A 27,156-nucleotide genomic window follows, 5' to 3' on the forward strand; every position below is an offset into this window, starting at 1 on the left:
TGCTTATGCTTCCCATTCTATCTGGAATACAAGCCTCTCTTCCCCGGGTTGTCAAAATAGGTTGTCCTACTCATCCTTTAAGTCTCAGCTCAAATGAATTTTTTTCTGTTGATAGTGTCTTGCTCTTTCTAATAGAAAAATTTAGCCTTTCTGGACTGAACCCACAGTGTGTGTGATCAATACAATACAACAGTCTTGATGTTTTGTCCATACAATAAAGGATTCTTCCTCCTCATTAGGGATAAGGTGGCAGGGAAGAAAGGTATGAATATTTATAAGTTAAGTCTTTTCTGGAAGGGAGTTTCCAGAATCATAAACTTTAACACAAACTCATCAAAATTCTGCCACTTTCAACTATCCTGCTTTGTTAGGAAAACACTGAAATGGTCTAAAAGAGGAATGCTAGGGGATCACAGCACATGTGTGAACAGTGCAATGGCAAGAAAGAGGAAATTTAAGGCAAGAGGATCAATAGAATGTGTAATTAACTGGCTCTAGAGAAAACAGGAGGAATCAAGGATGGGTATGACTTTGACCCTTAGAAACTAGGAGAAAGATAGTATCTGTGATGGAATTGGGAAGATTCAAAAAGGGAGGAAATTTGATGGAACAGCAAAACATCAAGTGGAACTACAACAGGCAGATGGATAGCTATAGAACTCAGGCAGAAAAAGTCCTGGGGTAAAGATAGGGACTCCATTTTAGAGATTACTGAAGACGTGAGAATGTGTAAGGGTAAAAGAGAGAGTGAAACCAGAGGTCAAAGGCCTTGGGGACATCTACAGTTACAAAATGAGGGGAGGAAGTGAAAGCAGTTTTAAAAAAGGAAGAGTCAGGGCTTCCCTGGTGGCGCAGTGATTAAGAATCCGCCTACCAATGCAGGGGACACGGGTTCCAGCCCTGGTCTGGGAAGATCCCACATGCCGCGGAGCAACTAAGCCCATGCACCACAACTACTGAGCCTGCACTCTAGAGCCCGCGAGCCACAACTTCTGAGCCTGCGTGCCGCAACTACTGAAGCCTGCGTGCCTAGAGCCCAAGCTCTGCAACAAGAGAAGCCACTGCAATGAGAGGCCCACGCACCACAATGAGAAGTGGCCCCCGCTCGCCGCAACTAGAGAATGCCCGCGTGCAGCAACGAAGACCCAACAATGAAGACCCAATGCAGCCAAAAATAAAATAAATAAATAAACTTAAAAAAAAAAAGGAGGGGCTTCCCTGGTGGCGCAGTGGTTGAGAATCTGCCTGCCAATGCAGGGTACACGCGTTCAAGCCCTGGTCTGGGAAGATCCCACATGCCACGGAGCAGCTGGGCCTGTGAGCCACTATCACTGAGCCTGCGCGTCTGGAGCCTGTGCTCCGCAACAAGAGAGGTCGCGATAGTGAGAGGCCCGCGCACTGCGATGAAGAGTGGCCCCCACTTGCCACAACTAGAGAAAGCCCTCACACAGAAACGAAGACCCAACACAGCCATAAATAAATAAATAAATATTTTAAAAAAAAAAAAAAAAAAAAAAAAAGGAAGAGTCAGAAGAGGTAGTGAAGCAGGACAGTGGAGCACTGTATTAGCCAAAGACAGAGAGGGGGAAAAGGAAGAGCGATTAACATTGTTGGATGCTACAGAGCAGTGAAGAAAAATGAGGACTGAAGGAAAAAGCCGTCTAATTTGGTGACTGAGTAATCACACTGGTGACCTCAGAGAGAGCAGCTTCTCAGAGAAAGGTGGGAGGGGAGGAAGCTAGATCCCGAACGGTGGAGAGAGCGAATGGGAGTGGACTTACAGTGCTCTGAGGACCACTCTAATCCAAAATGATAGTGAAAACAGATGAAATATAAAATAGGAGAGATGTCAGACATGTTTACACTCAAAAACACCTCTGCTGCCCAGAAATGGAATGGAAATAATACAGTAAGTGGCCTAGAGCTGTAGACCTGCAGGATTCGGCCAAAAGCCAACAGAGGCATTCAGGAACTGGACTCATGCAGGGTATTAAGGGCTAAACATCTCCCGTGTGAGGCACCTGAAATCAAGGGCCGGACAGGGCTACCCCCTTGAAAGCAGCTGCCTAGGGCTACGGGCTTGAACAAATTGACATGCCTAGGGAGGGTGGAAGCGTAAGGCACAGTGTCACAGCCAGAATTTGACTCTAGAGAAGGGATTGGATCTACAATGCTATAGGATAAGACCAAGGTCTGGCCTGGGAGTCCCAGGATTTAGATGGAGAAACCACAAAACTACTAAACAGGGAAGGTTGAGTTTGGAGGGACATAGGAAGGAAGGGAGGCAGGAAGGAAGGGAGGGAGGGAGGAAACTAATGCTAAGAAAGCAAGCCAAAAGTAGAAGCAACAACATGGAGAAGAATTCACACCAGACAAAAAATGGAGGGGAAGGTTATAAGACCAAAGAAAAGAAATCAGAGATTTAAATATTGAAAATATTGAAACAGGTTTAAATATGGTAGTGGACAGCTCCTGTTTTCGCTCTACCCAGCATCTATTTCCCCTTCTTTTGATAACAGCATTCCAATTTTCCTTAGAGAACCAGTCTTACTTTCTGTCTATACGCATATTCTAACACACTGACTGAAATGATTGGTTCAGAGATGAGCATGTGACCAAATCAATGAATCAAAACCATCCTAGAATTTTTGCAGGTAGCAACAGGTAAACACTAAAAAGGAAGTTCTGGCTTTTGCTGAGAGAATATATGATGTAAGCCATCTTGGCACCACAGGGATATCCTGACTAGAAAATGGAGCCAAGACAGAGGGAAGTACACTAGAGGGATAGAGAAAGCAAGACCAAGATCTAATGATATTATTTGATAACCTGGATCCAGACACATTGGCTTCTTATTAGTTAAGTGAGCCCATAAGTTTCCCTTTTTTGGTTAAGTTAATTTGAATTAGGTTTCTGTTATTCTTACCTAAAAGAATCCTGACAAAACAAATGAAGAGACGTAGTGGTTTCTATTTCCAGATAACATGATCAGTTACCTAGAAACCCAAGAAAATTAGCTGAAAAACTATTAGAACCAATGATGCAACATCAATAAGCAAAAAAAAAAAAAAAAAGTCAGCAGACCAATTATTTTAAAAATAGAAAGTGTGATAAGGAGAAAAAAATAGGTTCCATTTACAACAGTGACAAAAACTAGAAAATAGCCACCAAAAAAACTAATAAGATATGTGCCAGAACTACAAGAAAAAGCTATGAAACCTAGATAAAGACCTGAATAGGAGGACTTAATCTTGTCAAGATAACAGTTGTCCCCAAATTATCCATAAATTCAATAGATTTCCAACAGAACAAAAACTGATCAATAGCTCAATGGAAAAAAAGAGAGAGCCCAGAAATGGGCCCATGTTTATAGGAATTTAGTATGTTATAAAGGTAGTATTTCAAAACCATAAGGGAAAGAATGGACTCTTCAATAAGTGATGTTAAAACAATTGGCTATTATTAGGAAAAAAATTAAGTGACTTTCTTTTTACCTCACATTATTAAAATAAACTCTAGATAGATTTGGGTGATAAAACAAAGATATTATCAAACTATTAAAAGAAAATATATAGAAGACCATGTTTCTGATCTTGGGGGTAGGGAAGATCTCCTGAAACAATATACAAAATGCAAAAGCCATAAAGAAAAGGATTGAAAAGGTTAAGAAACTTCACTTTATCAAAACTTTAAATCTGTTCAACAAAAGAAACCATAAATGAGATTAAAATTCTAGTGATAGACTGGGTGAGATCATGGTAATATACACAGCAAAGAACTTACTCTTACAGATCCTTAAAAAAAAGACAAACAAAATAGAAAATGGACAAAAAATATGAACAGGCAATTCACAAAAGAGGAAACGTGAATGGCAAACATTTGAAAAGATGCTCAGTCTCACCGTTTTAGGGGGAAATGCAAATAAAAGCATGAGGATACCATTTTCCACCTTTAGTTGGCAATAAGTAAGAAAGACTGATATCAAGCACTGACAAGCATATTGGAATTGAGGTACTCTCTTAAACCACTGCTGGGAATATAAACTGGGCAAGCCTGTTTGGAGAACAAATTGGGCAGTAGCCCTTCCAACTGTAGATGCATCAATCCTTTCACTCTGCAGTCTCACACCTTGGTATCTACTCTAGAGAAATACTTGCATGGGTGCAAGAAGGAAAGTGGTAAGAGGTTGTTCACTGAAGTACTATCTGTAGTAGTAAAAACCTAGAGCAACCTAAATAATCATCAAAAGAGGGACAGTTAGATAAATAGCGATGCATCTGAGTTATGTAAGAGTATGCAGCAGTCAAAAAGAATTAAAACACACTGACACAGAAAAATCTCCAAGAGGCATGGCTAAATTAAAAAAAAAAAAAAGAAAAAAAAGCAAGTTGGAGAACAATCCACACTGTATGATACCATTCAGGTCAAAGCAAAATTCTCTCTCTTTCTAAATCTGTGCGTGTGTGTGTGTGTGTGTGTGTATACACACATATGTATAAAATATACAATATACAGATAAATAATACAGATATTTAAATATCTGAAAAGATGAAATGATACAGTCCAAAGTGAAATCTGTGTTGGCAGAAAGTAGAAACCTGAAATGGAGGTGAGAGGAGGGGTAGAAAGAAAACTTCTTTATTTACCTGTAGTGTGTGATTTTTTTTTTTTTTTTTTTTAAGATCCCTTGTAGCTCTATGAATGTAGGTCTTCACTCTGTTTAGGAAAAGACCCTCCCCTTTCTAAAGGCCTGCTCCAGATCAGGCATCTGCGTCTCTGTGCTGCATTCCTGGTGAAGCTGTGACTCAGCCCAGTGTGCCGCAAGCCAGGCCGGGGTGCAGAGATTCTGTGCTTCAGTCCTGGGTCAACATTCACCCAGACGGACCATGGGCAAATCAGTTTCAGTTCCTTTCTCACCTCCAGCTCAGTTTGGAAGCAGGTACCTCACAATGTGGTGAGAACAAGGGTGCAAGCGAATCGCCACTCTACAAGCTGCCTCCCCCCATTGTCTCAGTGCCTCTGGCCTTGGCAGTGGGGAGGTGGAGATTTCAGGGAAAATGTCTGGGGACTTTGTGCACTGCTCACAGCAAAAGAGCAAGCTGAGAATACCACGGCTGGAAATTCTTTAGTGCAGTCAAGTGTTCCTCGCCCATCTGGTTGACTACACGCAATTTTTCTTGCACTTTTTTGGTAGTTGTAGGGCAGACAAAATAGCCCTTCACCACGAATAAAGCCCTTGGAGACATGATTTACAGACCACAAAGACAGACTGAACTGGGAGGGGGGACCCAAATGCTGTGAACAATCTCCTTAGGAGAATGCCATAAATAAAAACCCTACCTAACGGTCAGGGGGGTCCTAAAAGGAGAGGAAGTCAGCATGTATGATAAAACAGCTGTGTAAATTACACAGCTTCCAGGGTACTACTAACCACATCATGCTACTTCCTAAACACTGGATTCCCTTCTCCCTCTCCTCCTCTACCCCAAAATAATCTAAAACAATCTTACAACAATTACTAAACTAGGGGAAAGGCAAACCACTCTGGGAAGGAAAAAATAGCAGCTGCTCTACATATCTTTTTCAGACTTTGGCTAGGATTGTTGAAGTTATCTGTCATTATCCTTTCTTCGTGGCTGCCTTGACAGCCCTTCAGGATTTCAGCTGGTTCCAAGCACCTCTCAATAAAGATCATTCCAGAGAAGTTTCATATTCCTAAGATTCCTTACATCTCTCTTTCTTTAATTTAGGAAATGAGGTTGAAAAAGATGAAAAACAGCCCAGATTTCACCATTTTCTATGCAAGGTTCTTGCAAAGCAAGCTGTGCCTCCCTTTCCAACAAGGACAGAGAGAGGCAGTTCTGATTGGGAAGTAGGCGGTAGGGCCTTTGGAGCAGCAGTAGGACTATGTGTCTTTGGAAAAGGCCCCAGCAGGCCCAAAGGCTGTTTGAAAACTTTTTGTAAAGGAGGGGAAGAAAAAACAGAAAAGCAGACTTTGGTGCACTCAGCCATTCAAAAAGCCTGTGTCTGCACCATGGACTTCATTCATTCACCAAATGTTTATCTTGCACCTATGCGGTGCCAGGCTCTGTTCTAGATGCTGAGAGTAGAGCAGTGAAGACAACCAAGTGTCTGATCCCTGTAGGGAGTTTCTGTGTGAGTGGGGATGGGGCTGATCTATGAAGAGAGCTCCAGGAAGCCCTTTCCCCTGTTTCCTCCCAGTTGGGTGCATGCTGGCCCCTCCCTTCTTTGGGTTCTGGAGTCCCTTCCTTCTGCTGCGTCCTTGGTTTATTATTCCCTTCACCTTTCCCCTTTATAATCACTTGTCCCTTTGTAAACATCAAAGCAGGACCAGGGAGCTGATGAAAGTGAGGCCTGTGACTCATAGGAGGATGTTTTTCTCCTCATTTATGCAACTCTCTTCTCAGGAGAACCTTTTTGTTATGAAGCTAGCTTGCCTCCTCTTTTTCAGAGATTCCTCATTTCAGCTCTGATTGTCAAAATCTACTCTCAACTTTCTGCTGGTGTTGCAACTCCCCTACCACTCACCGGGGCCCTCGGGGTACCCTGGCAATCATTTCTTGTTTCCCTATGCAGCTTTTTTGGTTGTTGTTGTTTTCATCCTTCATTTAGACTGTTTCCCCCAAATCTCCCTACTCCTCAGAGTTCCCTACCCATAGCCCACCCCAACCTCCCTGCTCACCCAGTAAGCTTCAACAGATGACAGTGCCCATACTTCACAGAGAACACAGAAACCAACAGAAGAGAACTCCCTCCATTTCCAGTCACCTGCTATAGACTGAATGTTTGTGTTCCCCCAAAACTCATATGCTGAAATCTAATCACCAGTGCGATGGTATCTGGAGGTGGAGTCTTCAGGAGGTGATTAGGTCATGAGGATGGAGCTGTCATCACTGGGATAAGTCCCCTAAAAGAGGCCCCAGAGAGCTCTCCTGCCCTTTTCCCCATGTAAGGACACAGTGAGGACCAAGAAGGGGGCTTTCACCAGTCACTGAACGTGCTGGCACCTTGATCTTGGACTTCCCAACCTCTAGAACGGTGAGAAATAAAATTCTGTTGTTTGTAATCCACCCAGTCTATGGTGTTCTGTTACAGCAGCCTGAAAGGACTAAGACACTAACTATGAAGTCATCTGCACCTGCACACGTTGTTTCCACCCCTGCACAAAGAAACGGTGTCCTGCCATTTAAGGTGAGCCCCTGCACCAGAGCTTAGGACCACCCCATCCAACTTTCTCAGGGAGAGCACCCCATCAGTTATCCCTCCTTCACCTCGCTCTCCATTCCCTCCCCTCTGCCAGATCCTTTCCTCCAGCCTAACACAAAGCCCCTAGCCTTTGCTTCTATGAACTAAAAGCAGATCCAGAAACCAGCCAAGGATGAATATAAATAATAAAAAGAACCAGGACAGGGGCTTCCCTGGTGGCGCAGTGGTTAAGAATCCGCCTGCCAATGCAGGGGACATGGGTTCGATCCCTGGTCCGGGAAGATCCCACATGCCGCGGAGCAACTAAGCCCGTGCGCCACAACTACTGAGCCTGTGCTCTAGAGCCCGCGAGCCACAACTACTGAGCCCACGTGCCACAGCTACTGGAGCCCGCTCTGCAACAAGAGAAGTCACCGAAATGACAAGCCCACGCACCACAGTGAAGAGTAGCAACTAGAGAAAGCCCACACACAGCAACGAAGACCCAACACAGCCAAAAATTAATTAATTAATTAATTTTTAAAAAAAGAACCAGGACAGGATCTACATAAAGATACTGTTAACTGACTGTTGGATCTTTTGAAATCATCCTTTACTTCTCTCACCTTTTTGCTCATATTCTACTTTTTGGGATATTTATGAGCTCTATCTTCTAACCCTTCCAGTGAAACTTTTATTTTGCCAATCATATTTTCATTCCCAAGACTTCCTCACATTTCTGATCATTCTTTTTATCGCATCCTTGCTCTTGTTTTAGGTAGGTAATATCTTCTCAAGTTTCTGAAAGCGCTAATTAGAGATTGTTGGGTTTTTTAAAAAATAAATTTACTTCTGTTCCCTAAATTATTTCTCTGTCAGCCTTATGGGATCCTCATCTTACTAGGCATATACTGATGAGCATACTCATTATATTGCTACTCCAGGTCACACTCCTGAACTCCAGATATTTCTCTTTAATTGCCTAATGAAAAACTCTACCTTGACATCCTAAAGGCACCTCAAACTGAACTCATATTTTCCTCCAAATAAATGTTTTTTCTTTCATCTCACTACATGGCACTACCATCCACTGTTACCTGAATGAGAAACCTAGGAGTAATTCTTGACTGGCCCTATTTTTCCTCACCTATATCCAATACATTAATTCCTGGTGATTCCATCTCTTTAATATCACTCAATGGTGTCCTAATGTTTTCTACTTTCTTGAACACACATAGGTGGTGTTAACTCCTGGCATCTCTCCGTGCCATTTAACCACTCTATCTCAGGGAAGGTGGACTGACCCATGATTTATCTGGGTGTCTTAGTTCTGAGCCACTCTTCATCCTCTTGGCTGCTAGTTATAGGGGACAGACATTCTCATCTTCCAGGTATAGCATTCTCCAGAGGTGTCACAGGTTGGGTTCCCTGGGAAGCAGGTTCTGAGATAGATATTAGTGTGCAGGAGGTAGTGCTTTTGGAAGAAAAAAACAGGAAGGGAAAAAAAAGGATAGGATGGGAAGAACAGGAACAGGAAGGGAAGAGAAAGGAGCAAGATTGGGCAAAGGGAGAAGTTCAGCTGAGATTCAGTCTCAATAGAGGCCTCAGATGACCTTGGGGGAGCTCCAAAGCTCGGATGACCTTTCAAAGTTGTCTCAAATTGGGGGGGGGGGACCAAAGCTTTCTATTCCTCACTGATCAGCCATTGGATGCCGGCCACCCCAAGGAGACATAACTGGGCTAGTGGGTTTTTTTAGCCAAGGCCCTCCCTAAAAACTGCTGCTAGCTGAGGGTAGAAGCAGCACTCCAGGCAGCCAGAGGAATAAGTCCTTTATTTCTGAAGAGGGATCCAGGTGGCACACCTCAACATTCACCTCAGAGAAGCCTGCCCTCATCTGGGGATTTACTTAGCATCTCATCTGGCTCTCACACTAAGCTAAGACCTCTATGGTAGTTTTTTTCAGCAATAAATGGCAGGTTTTGGAGTCCATCTGCCTATCTTTCTTTTTTTTAAAATAAATTTATTTATTTATTTATTTTTGGCTGTGTTGGGTCTTCGTTGCTGCGTGTGGGCTTTCTCTAGTTGCGGAGACCAGGGGCTACGCTTCGTGGCGGTGCACGGGCTTCTCATTGCGGTGGCTTCTCTTGCTGCGGAGCACGGGCTCGAGGTGCGTGGGCTTCGGTAGTTGTGGAGCACAGGCTCAGTAGTTGTGTCTCATGGGCTCTAGAGCACAGGCTCAGTAGCTGTGGTGCACGGGCTTAGTTGCTCCGCGGTATGTGGGATCTTCCTGGACTAGGGATCAAACCCGTGTCTCCTGCATTGGCAGGTAGATTCTTAACCACTGAGCCACCAGGGGAGTCTCTTATCTGCCTATCTTTTGTTTCATTGCTTCATTTTCTCAGAGACCTAGGCTGAAACAAGGGATGCTATTTAAACCTAAGATAATTCTCAGTATTCTTCCTGCTACTCGATGGTATAAGGCCAGTCTCAACGCCTTCCTAGACTACAGCTGTTTGCTATCTGGCCATCCTATCTCGATTGTTACCCCTCTCCAATTCTTTCTCCACGCTTTAGCCAAAGGGAAATTCCAAAAGCACAAATCTGATCAGCTCACCCCTGCTTTCCCTTTGCCTTCAGAGATAAAGTCTAACCTTCTTAATGAGGCTGAGAAGGCCAACAAGATTTAATTTGAGCTCCCTTGTCTGTTCTGATTCTCTTAACACTCCCTTATCCCTCAGCTCTGTATCTGATGCTCCAGCAAGAGAAAAGTACTTGCAGTCTCCACCAGCAACCCAGTGGTTTCTTGACTCTGTGCTTTTTAAATATTTCCTCAGATTAAAACGTATTGAACTGCTTCCTTGTCCATCTCTCTCATTGGAATATGAGCATCTTAGGTACAGAGACATTTCCTTGTTCTTACACTAGGCACTCAATAAATATTAAATGAAAGCGTGAATATATCTGGAAAGGATTTATGGCCTGTTACATGCTTATTTATTAGCAAGGGCCACTGAACATGGAAAAATGTTCAACCTCGCTATTAAAAAGGTGCTCTGAAACAAGGAGATACAATTTTTCACTTAGAAATTGGCAGAGCTACTAACAATAATATTTGAGGCTAGCAAGGGTATGGTGAAATAAGCACTCTGATACACTGTGAATATCCGAAAAGCATTCTGGCAATATATGACAAGTCTTAAGATGCTTAAGCCATGTACCCTAATAATTGCACATCTAGAAATCTATCCTATATAACCAGAAAGAGAAGTAAAATTTATGTGCAAATGTATTCATCATTGTATGTTTTTCTATTATACTTGCACTCTTAAATTGTCCATATATTCTAAATTGGGTCTGTTACAATTTAAAGATCGGCAAAACGTTAGTAAAATGCTGATAAGGTTAGAGTTGGGAGCCAGCCTCCAGGATAGCCTAATGATTCTTGCCTCCTGGTATTCACACGCTGTGTGGTTCCCTCTCACATTGTTCCAGAAGTAGTGTCATCACTTCTGCCATGCAACTTTCATGATAAGGTTATAAAAGACTCTACAGCATCCAAGTTAGCCTTTCTCCCAGATCACACGCCCTTGGGGAAAGCCAGCTGCCATGTCTCTCTCTATGGGGGGACACACATGGCAAGACATTGAGGCCTCTGGGTTTTTTTTGGCCACACTGTGTGGCTTGTGGGATCTTAGTTCCCTGACCAGGGATTGAACCCGGGACCCCTGCAGTGGAGTCCTAACCACTGGACTGCCAGGGAAGTCCCCATTGTGGCCTCTCAATAAAACCACATGAGTAAACTTGGAAGCAGACCCCCCAGCCTAAGTCAAGCCTTCAGGTGACTGCAGCCCCAGCTGCCACTTGACTGCAAGCTTATGAAGACCCTAAGCCAGAACCACATGGTTAAGCTCCGCCTGGATTCTTGGTCTAGAGAAGTTATGAGATAATAAATGTGTATTGTTTTAAGCTGCTGAATTTTGAGTAGGATGATCAACTGTCCAGGTTTCACCAGGACTGAGGGGTTTCCTGGGATATGGGACTTTCAGTGCTAAAACCAGGGAGGTCCTGGGCAAACTGGGACAGTTGGTTACACTAGTATTTTTAAATACAACTTTATTCAGATATAATTCACATACCATAAGTCACCTGTTGAAAGTTCAATGGTTTTAGTATATTTGGAGTTGTGCAACCATCACCGTAATCCAATTTTAGAACCTTATAAAGAAATCCTGAAAAAAAAAAAAAAAAAGAAATCCTGTACTCTTTAGCTATCATCCCCCAGTCTCCCCACTCCCCCCAGCCCTAGGCAACCACTAATCTACTTTCTGCTTCTAGACATCCTAGTTTTGAATAATTTATTATACAGCAGTAGATAATTACTATAGGGTTATGGATAATGGGATAAACGATGCTTGCTTTTGCATTAGTCTCTTACCTTACACTTTACTGAATTTTGCAAATTTTTACAATAAGCATATTTTCATTTAATATAAGAGAAAAAGTAGTAGTATTCTGATTTACTGAAAATATGATGTATGATTTCATGGAACTGTTGTTTGGGCCCACCCAGTATCCTTGTACTCCCTGTTCTTCTAGTAACAACACTACCCCTCTTCCTTAAGGAAGAGCCTTTCTCCAATTCCAGGTTGTTCTGATTTGGCTGCCAATCAAAGGACAAGGTGGATACTTGACTCAGGCCAGAATAATCAGATTTTCTCTCCCAATAATTTGAATCTTGAGTAGAGGCACAGGGGGAAAGAAGGTATTTAAAACTAGTCATCAGGAGGCAGAATCCTAGAGAATTTGTTGGGGAACTTCTGTTTCTGAAATCTCTGTAACCTTCCTGGTTCCTCTTCTTTCCTCTTGGGTATTCAGTAATTCCTTTGATTCTGTAAGTTACTCCTGTATGACTCCATAAGTCTCTTTTTTATTTAAGCTAGTTTCTGTTGCTTGCAACAAAAGAACTCTAACTGATCCAAATAATAGAAAAAATATTTCTGTTGTGCTGGGGCGGGGGTGAGGGTGGCGGTTATCCCCTCCCCCCCCAAAAAATACCCATAAATCTATCACTCCAACAGAAAAGTTTTTTGTTTTTTCATATTACCTATTGGTTCATTTTCACATAGTTAGAATCATGGTGTACGTATCATCTTATATTTTTCTACCTAACAGTGTACCTGCAAAAATTTTTAGTGTTTCTACAAAGTCTATTCATCATTTTAAATGTATGTTATTATCTTGTACTGGTATATAATAATTTATTAAATCTTGATCCACTGGTTGGATATTTGGGTTGATTTTAGCTAGCAGACATATATTTAAAATGAACATTCTCACAGCAAGCTTTTTGCTTCTGTTGAATTATTTCTTTCCTTAGGATAAATTTACAAAATTGAAAAATGGATCTGCTATGGTATTATCCTTGTTCCTTTCATACATTTGATGTGTTGCTTTGTAAAGTGAAAGGTGCTTTTGTACTACAAGTAATTTTCTATTTTGAATGTTTAGATTTCCATTTATAAGATATTCTTAGATTGGGCAAATTCAGATAAATAGAATTTACTTAGTTCAAAATCTACATTACGACAGTTATACAAGTATTCATGTGATTTTAACTATTTAAATACACCTTTTATTGAATATAACATACATAAATAAAAATGGCACAGATCATAAGGGTAGAATCTCAATGAATTTTCACAAAGTGAACACACCCATATATAACCAGTACGAAGATCAAAAAGGGCTACTGGCACTCTAGAAGCCCCCTTATGCTCCCACCCAATTATAACCTTCTGTCAGATAACCACAGTCCTGATGTCTATTACCATAATTTAATCTCTTCTGTTTTGAACTTTAAATAAATGCAGCCTTTTGTGTATGGTCTCCTTCACTCAACATTATGTTTATAAGCTTCATCCATGTGTAGCATTAGTTTGTTCATTCTCATTCTGTGTAGTATTGCATTGTGCAGATACACATCATTTATCTACTGTTGAATGGATATTTGGGTTGTTTGCAAATTTTGGTTCCTACAAATAGGACTAAAATTGTTGGGTCATGGGTTATGCACATATTCAGCTTTCTTAGAAACTGCCAAATAGTTTCCCAAAGTGGTACCAATTTATATTCTCACCAGCTGTGTAGGAGAGTTCCAGCTGCTACACATCTTCTGATTTTGTGCTTTTTCACATGTTTGTTGGGCACTTGGATATTCTCTTTTTTAAAGTACCTGTTCAAATCTTTGACCAATTTTGGGGGGGGGGTCAACTTTATTGAGATATGATTTTCATACAGTGAAATTCACCAATTTTAAGAGTACAAGTTTATGAATTTTACAATGTATTCTATAATGTAATCATCATCATACTCATGATATAGTTCCCTTTTGTCCTTTGAAGTCAATTTCCTTCTCCCACCCCATGACTAGCAACACTGACATGTGTCCTGTCACTATACCTTTGTCTTTTCTATAATTTCATATAAATGGAATCATACAGAAAGGAATCTTTTGTGTCTGGCTTCTTTCACTGAGAATAATGTTTTTGAAATTCTATCCATGTCATTTTATGTATCAGTAGTTCATCAGGGTTTTTTTTTTAAGTGCTAAATAGTATTCCATTGTATAGATATGCCACAGTTTGTTTATCCATTCACCTGTTGATGGGATGTTTTGTCGTTTCCAGATTTGGGCCATTATAAATAAAGTTGTGATGAACATTCAAGTACTTATGTTTGTGAATACACGTTTTCATTTCTTTTAGGTAGATATATCGGAGTGCGATTGCTGGGTCCTACAGTAAATATATGTTTAACTTTATAAAAAAATTATCCAATTTTTCCAAAATGACCATATCATTTACATTCCTACCAGAAGTATATGAGTGTTACAGTTGCTCCATGTCTTTGCCAACACTTGGTACTGTCAGTGTTGTTAATGTTAACCCTTCTAGTGGGTGTGTACTGGTATCTCATTGTGGTTTCAATTCCATTTCCTCGATGACTGATGATGTTGAGCATCTTTTCATGTGCTTATTGCCGTTCATAAAATATTTATTCAAATCTTTTGCCCATGTCATAAATTGAGTTCTTCTACTTTAATTATGAGTTCTTACTGAACTGTAAGCATTCTTTTGTATTCTTGATACAAGTCCTTTATCAGGTATGTTTAATAAATATTGTCTTCCAATATGTGGTTTGAATTTTCATTTTCATAACAGTGACTATACTTTTCCATTAGTTTAAACTTATTTCAAAATAAAAGACTACCAAAAAGAGAAGAAATTACTAGTTTGATAAGAGTTTTAAATCATGAATGGATATTGAATTTTATGAAATTCCTTTTCCGTATCTATAAGGATGATCATATACATTTTATTTTATTTATTTTTATTTATTATTTTAGATTTATTTATTTATTTATTTATTTATTTATGGTTGCGTTGGGTCTTTGTTGCTGTGCGGGCTTTCTCTAGTTGCAGTGAGCAGGGGCTACTCTTTGTCGAGGTGTGCGGGCTTCTCATTGCAGTGGCTTCTCTAGTTGCGGAGCACAGGCTCTAGGCGTGCAGGCTTCAATAGTTGCGGCACACAGGCTCAGTAGTTGTGGCTCGTTGGCCTAGAACGCAGGCTCAGTAGTTGTGGTGCATGGGCTTAGTTGCTCCACAGCACGTGTGATCTTCCCTGACCAAGGATCGAACCCGTGTATCCTGCACTGGCAGGCGGATTCTTAACCACTGCACCACCAGGGGAGTCCCTACATTTTATTTTATTAATTTGGTAAATAATAAGACTATCAATGTTAAACCAACCTTGAATGCTTGAAAGAAACACACATTTTATATATTATATATTACTGGATTTGTTTTGCTGATATTTAATTTAGAATTTTTTTCATCTCTGATAAGCGAGAGACTGGTCTATAGTTCTCTTTTCTTATAATGACCTTAGGTTTGGGGATCAACATTTTATTGGCCTCATAAAATGAATTGGTATTTTTGTATTCTCTGAAAGAGTCTGTGCACTATTGTTGTCATTTCTTCCTTAAATATTTGGAAGAATTTAATGGTGAAGTCATAAGAATATGGAGATTTAATGTGTGAAGATTTTTAATCACTATTCAGTTTCTTTAGTAGATATAGAACTATTCAGGTGGTTTTTTTGTTGTTGTTGTTGTCACTTTTTGTATGTTGGGTTGTCTAGAAATTTCCCATTTCAACTAAATTTTCAAACTTACTGACTTTAAGTTGTCTAAAATAGTTTTACTTCAAGTTTGTGGTATCTGTAGGATCCACAGTGATGTCCCCCTTTTCAAGCCTGATAGAGAATAGGTACCCTATTTGGGGTTTTTTGTTTCCACTTTGTATGTGCGATCAGTCTTGCTAGGGATTGGTCAGTTTTACTATTTCTTTTCAGTGACTCTTCTCTACTGTACATTTTTTTTCTCTTCACTTTACTATTCCTTTCTTTATACTTTTACTATTCCTTTCTTTATACTTTCTTCAGGTTTAACTGTTCTTTTCTAGGTTTTTGAGACGGATACTTAGGTAATTCTTGTTTAACACTATAAATTTCAGCCTTTAAAATTATAAGTATCTCACTAAACACAGTTTTAGCTGCATCTTAAAATTTTTGATGTCATATTTTCATCATGATTTAGTTCAAAATATTTTCTAATTTCTACTGTGATTTTTTTTCTTTGACTGATGAGTTACTTAGAAATACATTGCTTAGGTTGTACGTGTTGGGGAATTTTGCAGTTGTTGGGTGCAATATTCCATATATATCCATCATGTCAATTTTGTAAGTCATGTTGTTTAAACGTTTTGTCTCCTGTTCTATCAGTTCCTGAGAGACGTGTTAAAAGCTCCTACTGTGATTGTAGATTCATCTATTTCTCCTTGAAATTTTGGCAATTTTTTTTTCTTTATGTATTTTGTAGTATATTGCTACTTGTGTGCAAAATTAGAATTGTTTTATCTTCCAGATGGGTTAATATTTTTATTATTGTTAAATATCACACCTATTTCTAATAATGCTTCTATCTTTAAAGTCTACTTTATCTGTTATTTATAGCTATACAAGCTTTCTTTGGGCTAGTGTTTGCATAAAATGTCTTTGTATTCTTTTACTTTTAACTATTCTGTGTTATAATTTTAGATTATTACTCTTGTATCTTTTGTACAAAGCACATATATTTTAAAAATCAGTATGACAATCTTTGTTCTTTAATAGAATATTGTGCCATTTATATTTATGGTAATTAATGACATATTGGTGTTAATAGCTAACATCTTACTATTTTGGTTTCTATTTATTCCACTTGTTACTTGTTCCTTCTTATCGTTTTTCTTGGCTTCCTTTGGCTTAATTGAGTGTTTTCTTTATTATTATTCTGTATTCTCTCTTTTACTATTTATATAATATATTGTTTATACATACTTTTACTATTCTCTTAATAGTAACCCTAGAGTTTACAACATGTACCCTTGACTTGTTTAAGCTTAGTATAAGTTAATACTTTTACTACTGTTTTTTAAATAAATTTATTTATTTATTTTTGGCTGTGCTGGGTCTTCGTTGCTGCACACGGGCTTTCTCTAGTTGCGGCAAGCAGGGGCTGCTCTTTGTTGCGGTGCACGGGCTTCTCATTGTGGTGGCTTCTCTTGTTGAGGAGCATGGGCTCTAGGCACATGGGCTTCAGTAGTTGTGGTTCGCAGGCTCTAGAGCGCAGGCTCAGTAGCTGTGGCGCAGGGGCTTAGTTGCTGTGCGGCATGTGGGATCTTCCCGGACCAGAGCTCAAACCTGTGTCCCCTGCAGTGGCAGGTGGATTCTTAACCACTGCGCCACCGGAGAAGTCCATACTTTTACTACTTCTGAGACAACATATCCTTGCTGGCATCCCCGTGGATGTCTAAACCATTCTGATCTGTTATTTGGAAGTGGACATGGGTCTTCACCATTTATGGAAACTGACTCTTGTCTGGTTCTCTCCTCCTTCTGGGCTCAGGAGATCCAAATTCTCCTGAAGTCAAGCCATTCCCATTTTCTTAGAACCCTTCTCCTTCCAGATAACTGAGTCTTCTGTCTCCCAAAGACTTTAGAAAATCACCACATTTTAACCTTCCCTCTAGAGAAGAGAAGGGAAAAGTACTTCTTATCTTTCCATGCCAAGCCCAGAGACAAGAAAACAAGATGTGATTTCTTAATCAACTGTCACACCTATTAATATTATTTCAATTTTGTGGCCTTGACTTAGAATATAACCATAATTAATCACACTATTTCCATGGGAAATCAATTCCAAGTTATAAACACTTTTCTTTTAGGGAACTTTGAGAACCCAATATATTCATTGGATATATTCTCTTTATAACAGCATTTTTCTTGCTTCTCTTTAAGGAAAGGAAAAATTGTAGAGAGCAATGATAAGATTCATCATTAATGTAAAAATACTCTGGTCACTGCTTTAAGGCTTTGCTTCAACGTTAATGCCCACAAATGAGGTGAACATGAGGGAATATATTATCTCTTACCAAACGGCAAGATATTTTCTTCGCCAGGACACAAATGATATAGAGATAGAGGTGGCAATAATTTTAAAGATATAACCTCCCTGAGGTACACTGTAGATAGAGTTAAGAATACCGTCATAAATACAGATGTAGGTAAGGTTTAATTTAAGGAACTGTATTTTGGGTATTGTAGCACTTAGGCCAAAGAACCATGAGATAGTGGCCTGGTTTAATAAAACATTACAAAGGTCCATTAGGAAAACTTACCAGGGACAAAATGGGGGTAGTTTTGAAATAGACCATAGGAGCTGCTGCTTCTGCTAAAAGTAACCACACTGATTCCTAAATTTATCTCATTCTGTGATAACCGACTTTTCATTCTGAGGAGAGACAATGTAGTCCAGATCTCTTACCATTTCCTGTGCTCATCAGCTTTCATCCTGGGCCTAGTATAGACTAACCTTTTACTCTGAGGTGTCAGGTGAGGTGGTTGCCTCAAATACAAGCACTTTTTACAAGATAGACTAAGGGTAAATTGAACTCAAAGTAATTTTTTTTTCCTCCAAAATCCTTTCCTGATTCCATAGGTGGAAAACCTTTTGTTTTTTAGTTTCATCGGACCACCATTCCCATGTCTAGTACAATAAATACTGGAATGAAGGCAGAATGATAACAAGGTAAATCTGTGTGTGTTTATGCAACATATCATGAGAGGAAATATTTTTTCAAAATAATTTGTAGGGGCTTACCTGATGGTGCAGTGGTTAGGAGTCTGCCTGCCAATGTAGGGGACACAGGTTCGAGCCCTGGTCCAGGAAGATCCCACATGTCGCAGAGCAACTAAGCCCGTGAGCCACAACTACTGAGCCTGTGCTCTAGAGCCCGCAAGCCACAACTACTGAAGCCCGCACACCTGGAGCCCGTGCTCTGCAGTAAGAGAAGCCACTGCAGTGAGAAGCCCACACACCACAATGAAGAGTAGTCCCCACTCGCTGCAACTAGAGAAAACCCACGCAGCAACGAAGACCCAATGCAGCCATAAATAAATAAATTTATATAAAAATAAATAAATAATTTGTAAGTTTGGCCTAGGATTGTCTGAAAACTGGAAATAACTATAAAATAATTCAATAGTCATAAAATGAATTTTTAAAACCTGCTTTTCCCCATAAGAGATTATCCACATTTAATCATTCAAGAGCTGATTATCCAGAATGTGTAATATACAAACCCGTTATTTCTTCTTTTCCCTTCTGCTGCCTGATTTTTGGTCATTTCACAGCTCATTAGTATTCTCTCTCTTGGAAAATAAAGGCAAGTGTAGCACAAACTAGTATTTTCAACTTTCTATGTAAAGGTTTTGTAGGAAGGGTTATGGTTTATATATCACTTTTCTTTAATAAGTATCTGGTTAGGCTCTACTGGGCACTGGCGAAGAATTAAAGACATTTAAGACATTGTCCCTGCTCTTAAGGCTCTTACAATACAATTGGAGAAACAAGGTTTATGTATAAAGTCAAATATTAATGCAAGACAATATATATTTAAACAACAATATGAAAGAATCTGGTCATAAATACATAGTGTACAAGAGAGCTTTATAGATCTATCATGGTTTTGAAAAGGGAGAGCAATAGTTTGAACTGAAAAGATGGTCACAGAAATTCTCAGTAAGGTAGTGAGACTTGAGCTAGGTATCAAAGAATGGATGGAATTTTAGCATGGGCAAAAGAAAAAAAAAGAAAATTCTGCGCAAAGTAAAAAACACAAGAAAATCCCAGAATTCCAGGGTTCAAGGCCCACAGATACTTTTAAATGGAATATTCCAAGCATACAGAGTATAGAAAATAATATAACAACTTCTCTTGTCTTTCCTGCCCAGCTTTGTCACATATTTACTTTTTGCCATATTTGCTTTAGATCCACGTCTTTGTTTTTGTTTTTAAATACAGATTTGGCTAAAGGCTTCTACATACTCTATCATTATCCTGCTTTCTCAGCAGAGGTAACAACTATCTTGAATTTGGTAATTTATCATAACCACGAATATTTTAAAATGTTATTACAAATGGAAATATGCAGTATTGTTTAATGTGTTTAAAGTTATGTAAACAGTAGCATACTTCATGTATCTTCTGTCACTTGGTTTTATTCACTCAATATTCTATTAGTTGAGATTTATGCATATTCTAATTCTAGTTCTAGTTCATTTATTTTAACTATAATATTGTATTCCACTGTGTGATCATACACCAATTTACTTATCCATTCTCAGGTTGATGAACATTTAGGTTGTTTCCAATTATTTTCCTGTTATAGACCATGCTTCAATGAACATTCATTTACATGTCTCTTTATGCATTTGAGGGAGAGTTTCGTGTATACATGTAGAAATGGAATTGTTAGATTGTAAGATTGTAAGGGCATCTTTAGCTTTGATAATGAAAAATTGCCTTCCAACGTGGTTGTACCAGTTTATTCTCCTCCCCACAGTATACGAGATTTCCCATTTCTTCCTTACCTTTGCAACTCTGATGACTACATCATCGGCATGGAACTGGAGAGTACCCTGGAGTCAGTTCTTGCTATAAACTAGCACTCTGTGTAGGTGACGCTCAGCTTTGGATCACACCATGAACCTGCCCAGCCCCAGCTAAGACGGGATATCAAACCTCTGGGAGAGAACTGGAGAAGAGCAAAGAAAGGACTCGTTGAGTGGCTGAGGATTGGGAGCACATTTTATTCATTTTTGCAACCCCAATATCTAATATAACCTGAAACTCAGTAATCAAAGCTCAGTAGATGTTCAACTGACTGAAATTAATTATAAACCCTGATCTGTTTCTGATTTTCACTCCTCTAAGCTTCAATTTCCCCATCTGTAAACTAAGGAAGATAATAAATGAAGGAGTCTTTCCAAAGATAAAATGAGACATAAATATGAAAATATTTATAAATGCTAAAAAGTAATGCAAATTAAGTTATATAAGATTTGAAAGCTGCTTCTGTGTCGTGACTTCTTACATATAACCAGATAATATTTTAGCAGTTTGAAAGTATTGGCAAATTTCTCATTGGCATTCTTCTTTTAACCTTAATGAATCCTGGGATCCCACCTACCTCAGACTCTGCTCAGGAACACATATAAAGATACACTGTAATCTTAAAAAGGTATTCCAATCCTTACTTGCAGCTCTCAAAGAGCACCTATGAGGAAACCATTCATGGTTACAGAGCCAGGCTTGAGTTCCATTCTATTCTCTCTAGTCCTAAAACACAAATTCTTTCTCTAGGACCCAGTTTATTGGGCTCTTGGTTATCTTCTCCCTTCTCTCTTTCTTCCAACACCTGAAAGGTTGATTTAGCTCCTTTCTGGCTAAATTATTCCCCTTGTCTTCCTCCTTCCCCACCATCACGTCTCCACTATCCTTTCCTTAAATTCCACGTCACAAATATATCAAGCAAAGACAGGCTGGAAAACACTGCCTGGGGAAGAATGGATACATATTCATATCTTAATAAATTATCCCACAGCATAAATTCTTGTTATGGAAGTTACATTATTTTCACTTTAAATGTTTAAAAAACAAGGCCCAGAAACATTTTCTATTCCTTTTAAGTGGCCTTCACTAAAAAAAAAAAAAAAAAGATTGCTCACCATTGCTCTACACTCTCAGACTCTCACTTAGAGATCTCATTATTCTACCGTCTTTGTTTGTATGACTTAAATTTACACGTGATGATCTAATTTCCTCTTGCACTTTCTAAATCTGTCACTATCTTTGCAATCGCTTCTCCTTAATGCCCTTTCATCTTCTCAAACATAATATGCCTAAAAGTGAGCTCACATTCATTCCAAATTTAGCTTCCCCCCGAGACTTCCATATTTCCATCATTGGCATTTTAAGAAGCATGTTTCTTGGCCAGGTGTGGTATATCAGAAGAAGAGAATGGGGCCAGAGAGACTAGTTAAGAGGCTTGTACCCCGTAGCAAAAACCAGACTGCACTCAGATTTGCAGACATGGTGTTTTGGATTTATTTGGAAGGACCAAAGAGGGCTCTCTTTAGGTCAGAGGTAAGCCCTAAATATTGGCATCAGCAGTGTAAGAGAGTTATACTTTCAGGTATTGAAAGTTCATACAAACATTTTCACATATTGATGCCCACTTAATGGTATTGATGTTGAGACAGAGAGAGAATGCCTGTACAGCTCCACACTTAGGCTTGAAAAGGACTATTCACAAATTTCATATAAGAGCTTAGCCATTTGTAAATGAAATACAAAGCGGTGGGGAAATTTTCATGAGTTTCCTTCCTTTTATTCCTTTTACAATGAGAACAATTATTCCATCAACACGTTTAAACTATTTCTGATGGCATCGGGTACTCAGCTGGGAAAGTTTATACTACCAGATGAGTCCTAATTTAAACATAATTTTTTAAAAAAGTATCTTAAGTAACCCAGATGATCAGATTCCAGACTGAAGCTTTGGCTCTAATGCTGAGAAGAGGCCCTGATCCAGTTGGGCTTTGCCATGAGCTCAGACCCAGGATGACCTATTTCCTGGGGCAGAGATCTGGGTCAGTTTAAGAAATGAGTCACCTTCACATCTGCCTTGAGCTATGAGCAGAGGGTAAGGAACAATGAAATAATCCTGGCACATGTTATTTCAATTACTTAACTGGGCTTTTATTTCTGTTGTTATTTTTGTTTTTGTTTTGTCTGTTTTGATCAAGAAAAACTCCAGTCCAGGTTTAAACCGAATTCACGGATTTTTTTCTCCAAAGAGATGAACTTTTTAGATCTATGAGCAGATTGCTTTCCTAGAGGTTTTGTCGAGAGCAGGGGTTGGACTCCTCCTAAGGGAGTAATAGCAACTAGAATAAAGCTTCTAAAGAACAGGCCAGTAGGATAGCACTCTGGGCAGTAATCTACCCTGGAAACACAGTGTATGTAACTGCATTTGTTCTAGGTCAACTCGATCCGATCTGGCCCAACAGTGGCCTCACTCTGTATTTGGGAACTAGAGGACAGGGCAATACCCTTTAACTGAGGGCACCTAAGGGAAGTTTTAGGCTAGATGTTACATGAAAGGGAACCAGGGAAACACTGTGCTCTGACCTATCAGGGGATAAAAGGTGAATATAGCTAGGATTTTTATCGGTAGATTATCTCAGCATCTCTTGATCTCTCACCCAGACTGTATTCAGCCTGCCCTTCTTTACAATCCTTTAGTATTTTGTCTATGTTTCACAGAGCCTACACCCATCAAGGATTCGTTGGGTCTAAAAAGATATCAATCCCCTACAGTGCAGGCCCAAGAGCACCCCCTTGAAATCCTGGCTTCTCAAGAAGATAGGAGGTTCTTGTCTATCGAGACAAGGTTCTTGTCTAACTTGTCTTTGCAAGATCTCACCTGATAGCAACACGGGGTAGGTGTACTCTATGCCCTGTTTTGTTGGTGTGTTTTATCTGCTTGGTGATGAGAAGATGCTATTTGACCTGATAAACTGTTAGCAGGAATTTTACAGTAGGATCTATAAGATCAGGTTCTTGTCCCTGGCACTTTATGGCAATGGGGGTTCAAGAACACCTCTGATGATCTGATTCAGAGGGGAGCAAATACGTTTTTTGGAGATGTTACTTGATGGAGACCCAGGGGCCAGTTGTAGTTGAGGATTATATAATTATAGATTATAATCTGATCCCCTGGAGTTGGGCAGCACAGTGGCCCTGAGTTTGTTGCAACTATAAAAAGCTGAATCAAAGTTTGGGCTACGATATAGTGTTGAGATAATAGGTAGTTATAGTCTTCCTGTAGTCAATGCTGACCAGACTGCATGTGGAATACTGAGCTCAATGTTTAGTGCCAGAGTTTAGAAAGATATTAATACATTACATGGGTCCATATGAGGGGGGTCCAGATGAAATGTATGAAGATCATGATGTACAAGAAAGGCTGAAGGGGATCTGGCAGAATATAACTAAGAGGACACACGCTGGCAGGAGAGGAACTATGAACATCAATAGTTAGGTCAGCACTGACCTCCATGATGGCAAATCTAATGATACTTTTATATCTCCCTCCTCAGTCTCTCTTTGGCATTTAACACACTTGATCATTCTCTTCTTAAAATTCCCTCCTTCTTTGCTTCATTGATACTAACTGTACTAATTCTGCAGATGGTAAAATTGAATTAGAAGTGCAAGAGACTTACTTGTGGAAATAGCTGGAAGGATGAAGAGGAATGGAGGAGTAAGAGGGACGCGTCTCAGACCGCAGAGCAGCTCTGAGAAAGGCTCAGTGAGGCCAATGAGGAGCTCAGAGCAAAGACTGCTCATTAGACGACACTGCATTACATATTCTCCCATCTTGTCTCCAGTCTTGCCATCTGCCTTCAATTCATTCTCCACCTGCAGCTAGCAGAACGTTTCTAAGGCACAAGTAAGATCATGCCACTGCTGTGCTGATAACCCATCAATAGCCCCCTTGTGTTCTCAAAAATCCAAATTATTTAACACAATTTACATGCCCCTTAATGGACTGGTCCCTGTTTACCACTCTAGCCTCATCTGTTATTCACCCCAAACAGAACTACTTTCACTTCTTTGAATGTAAACTTTCTACCCTCAGTATGGAATATACTTTCTTGCCTGGCTAATTCTCTAACTTGTCTTTTAAGTCTCAGCTTAGAATTTCCTTCCTCTGCGAAGACTTCCATAACCTGCAAAGACTAGATTCGTTGCCCTCTTATGTGATCCTGGAAACTACGTAAAAAAGGGCAGGTGGAATCTTGGTTGTGCATCTACAGAGGGCAGTGAAATATCACTTGGGTGCTAAATATTGGAAATGTAATAAAAGGGACAATGTTTATATATCAGAACTTCTCTCAGGGAATATACTACATGAAATAGAAAGGAATTCTATGATAAATAGTTTGGTGTGGGTGATAGTTTTCTAAAGGGACATGATAAGCAAACATTTTCAATCTAGTCACTACCTTCACCCCCCAGCCCAACCGTAGGCATTTGGAAATGCTGTTGATGTCAGTATGGCTGGGAGCAGTACTGATGGCGGGGCAGGGATGTTATAATGCTTGGGGACAGTCCCATGCAAGCAAGGACTACCCAAAATGTTAATGAAACCTCCACTGAGAAACACTGTGCTAGGACGTACCCAAGTCTGGAAGCAGAGCTGAATTGCTCAGAATAACAGAGAGGAAGCTGAGAGCTGACACCTGAGGACTTCCATCTCCGCCCACTCCCCATGCAGGGTTCCACCTCACCTGTAAATAAATGTTGAGTACATGCTTTCAAAAATATCCATTTACTATCTTAAAAAAATTAAAGAAATTAAGACATTCATTTAAAGAAATTAAAAATATATATAGGTTGAAAAAGAACCAAATTATTAGCCCGAGTGGCATCTAGTATCTTCTTCTTGCTTTGCTTCTCTGCACCTCAGTACTTATCTCACTGTCAAGAAATTATCTGAGAACTTGTCTGTAGCCCCAACTTGAGTTCAGGGACCTATTGCATTGCCAGAACCTAATATATGTTTGGCACCTAACAGATGCTCAGCAAACATTTCTGAACTATGGCTCTCCAAATTTAAAAATTAGCCCCGAAATTTTTTCTAAGTTTCAACCCTAATTTTTATTAGTGATAAATGTAAAATTTATCACTTATTTCACATTTCTATTTGCGCACCTCTAATTTAAGATACAAAACAGAATCATCTATTTTGATCCAGTGTTATAACCCTCCCCCAAATAACCCCAGTTCCTCTTATTATGGCAAATGCTATCACCTTTTTGGGATCTTCCCAATTGTCTAAGCCAGAAACCTGCTTGTCATCCATGTCACTGTCTGCTTCCTCACCGTCCAATTATTTCCTGGTTTCCTTCCCTTTTCTCCATCCTAGGCCTCCCTGGCCTTAATTCAAGGTCTCTTATGTTATTGCATTTGCTTCCTAAATCATATCTCCATCCCCATCCTCATGACTGTCAGCCTTTAAAACATTCTAAAATGTACTCAAAATAACAGTAATTAATACTTTGTGGGATTACTGTGGTGCCAGGTACCGCTGACTTTTACACGTATTTTCTTTTCGACTCTTTGTAATAGCCCCAGTTTGAAATAACTTCCCAAGGTTGTTCAGTAAGGAGACAGAGACAGACAAGATCTGAACCCAGGTAGCCAGGCTCAGAGATGTGTTAGACTAGGTTATATAACCTCCTGGAACTTTCTGCCATATTGTTTCACAGACATGTCTGAGTCTGATTCTCCTCCCCTGGCAGATGGCCTGGTTGTAATGAGTCTTTTCTGAGTGAAGTTTGGCTCAGTATTCCTTTCCCAGAGCTGGTGGTATACTGAAAATGTGAATGGTGGCTATACGGTCAATAAACCAAAGAAGTGGATCCGATGGGTTATTAGACAGGAGGTCTTGAGGATGAAACTGAAAGCTGGGGTGGAGACCAAGGAATTTCTAAACCGCAGACGCACGAGGGATGGGCTAACAGAAAGGTGGTCTGGGTATGGTGGCAACTGCTACTGTCCATCTTAGCCTTATGTGCTCCCTACTGTGTGATGCTTACGTGGCTGGATGCTTTAAGGGCCTGGGGCTAAGTGGCCAGCCTGGAGTGTACCACCTCCCCCCAGTTTGTCTGGCAAACTGAAATATTTTTCAAAATTTACTTTAGCATCATTCCTACATCTTCCTGTCTACATTTAGGTCCCTCCTTTGTTCTTCTCACAGTGTTTTGTGAGACTGCAAATTCCTTGAGGTCAGGCACCCTGGCTTTTCTTCTTTGTACTCCACACCACTAGAATCTAATAATCACTGACTCCAATTGAGTAACAGGGAGGCAGACTTTGGCTTAGCATAAGAGAAATTTTTTAAAGTATACTTTAACTACAGGCTAGTGGCTAAGAGCTTGGCCTTTGTGTCTTACTACCTCTATTCAAATTTCAGCTTTCTTTATTACCTTGAGCAGTTTAATCTGTCTGTGCCTCAAAAAATGGAGATAATAATATCTGTCATCAAGTTGTTGTGAGAATTAAATGAGATAATACATGGAAAGTACTTGGCTCAGTTCTTGGCACCCTGTAAGCACTTGGTAATTTTAGATATTATTTTTTTATTATTGTTATGATTATTCACTAGCACTATCTTATACTGAAGCAGGGTATTTCGGAAGCAGCGAGTTCCCTTTTACTGAAGGTATTCAAGCAGCAGTAAATCCAGGAGAGATGCTGTAGAAGCAGTTTAGGACTTCTAAGGATGCTTCTAATCATAGAAGAGGGAAGTTATTTCTCTGATTCAAAGAAAGTGTGATCATTAGTGTTACTTCTAGTGAAGCTGAGGAGTGTTAGAATAGAAAAAAAGATCAGATTTGGCTGTATGTATGTATTACAAACAGCAAAATATTTTATT

General features: G+C 39.7%; 1 long non-coding RNA gene across 3 annotated transcripts in view; it reads right to left on the bottom strand.

Annotated features, from left to right (window-relative positions):
- The window catches only part of LOC309644263, a 200,341-nt gene that overhangs the window by 171,249 nt on the left and 1,936 nt on the right, over window positions 1–27,156 (bottom strand). For all 3 annotated transcript variants that reach the window (XR_014254320.1, XR_014254321.1, XR_014254322.1), the window contains exon 2: window positions 20,240–20,403. This is a non-coding gene — a long non-coding RNA (uncharacterized lncRNA). The remainder of the gene's footprint in view (window positions 1–20,239; window positions 20,404–27,156) is intronic.

Source organism: Balaenoptera physalus (assembly GCF_965194825.1).
Source record: "Balaenoptera physalus genome assembly, chromosome: 15".
Classification (NCBI taxonomy): Eukaryota; Metazoa; Chordata; class Mammalia; order Artiodactyla; family Balaenopteridae; genus Balaenoptera; species Balaenoptera physalus.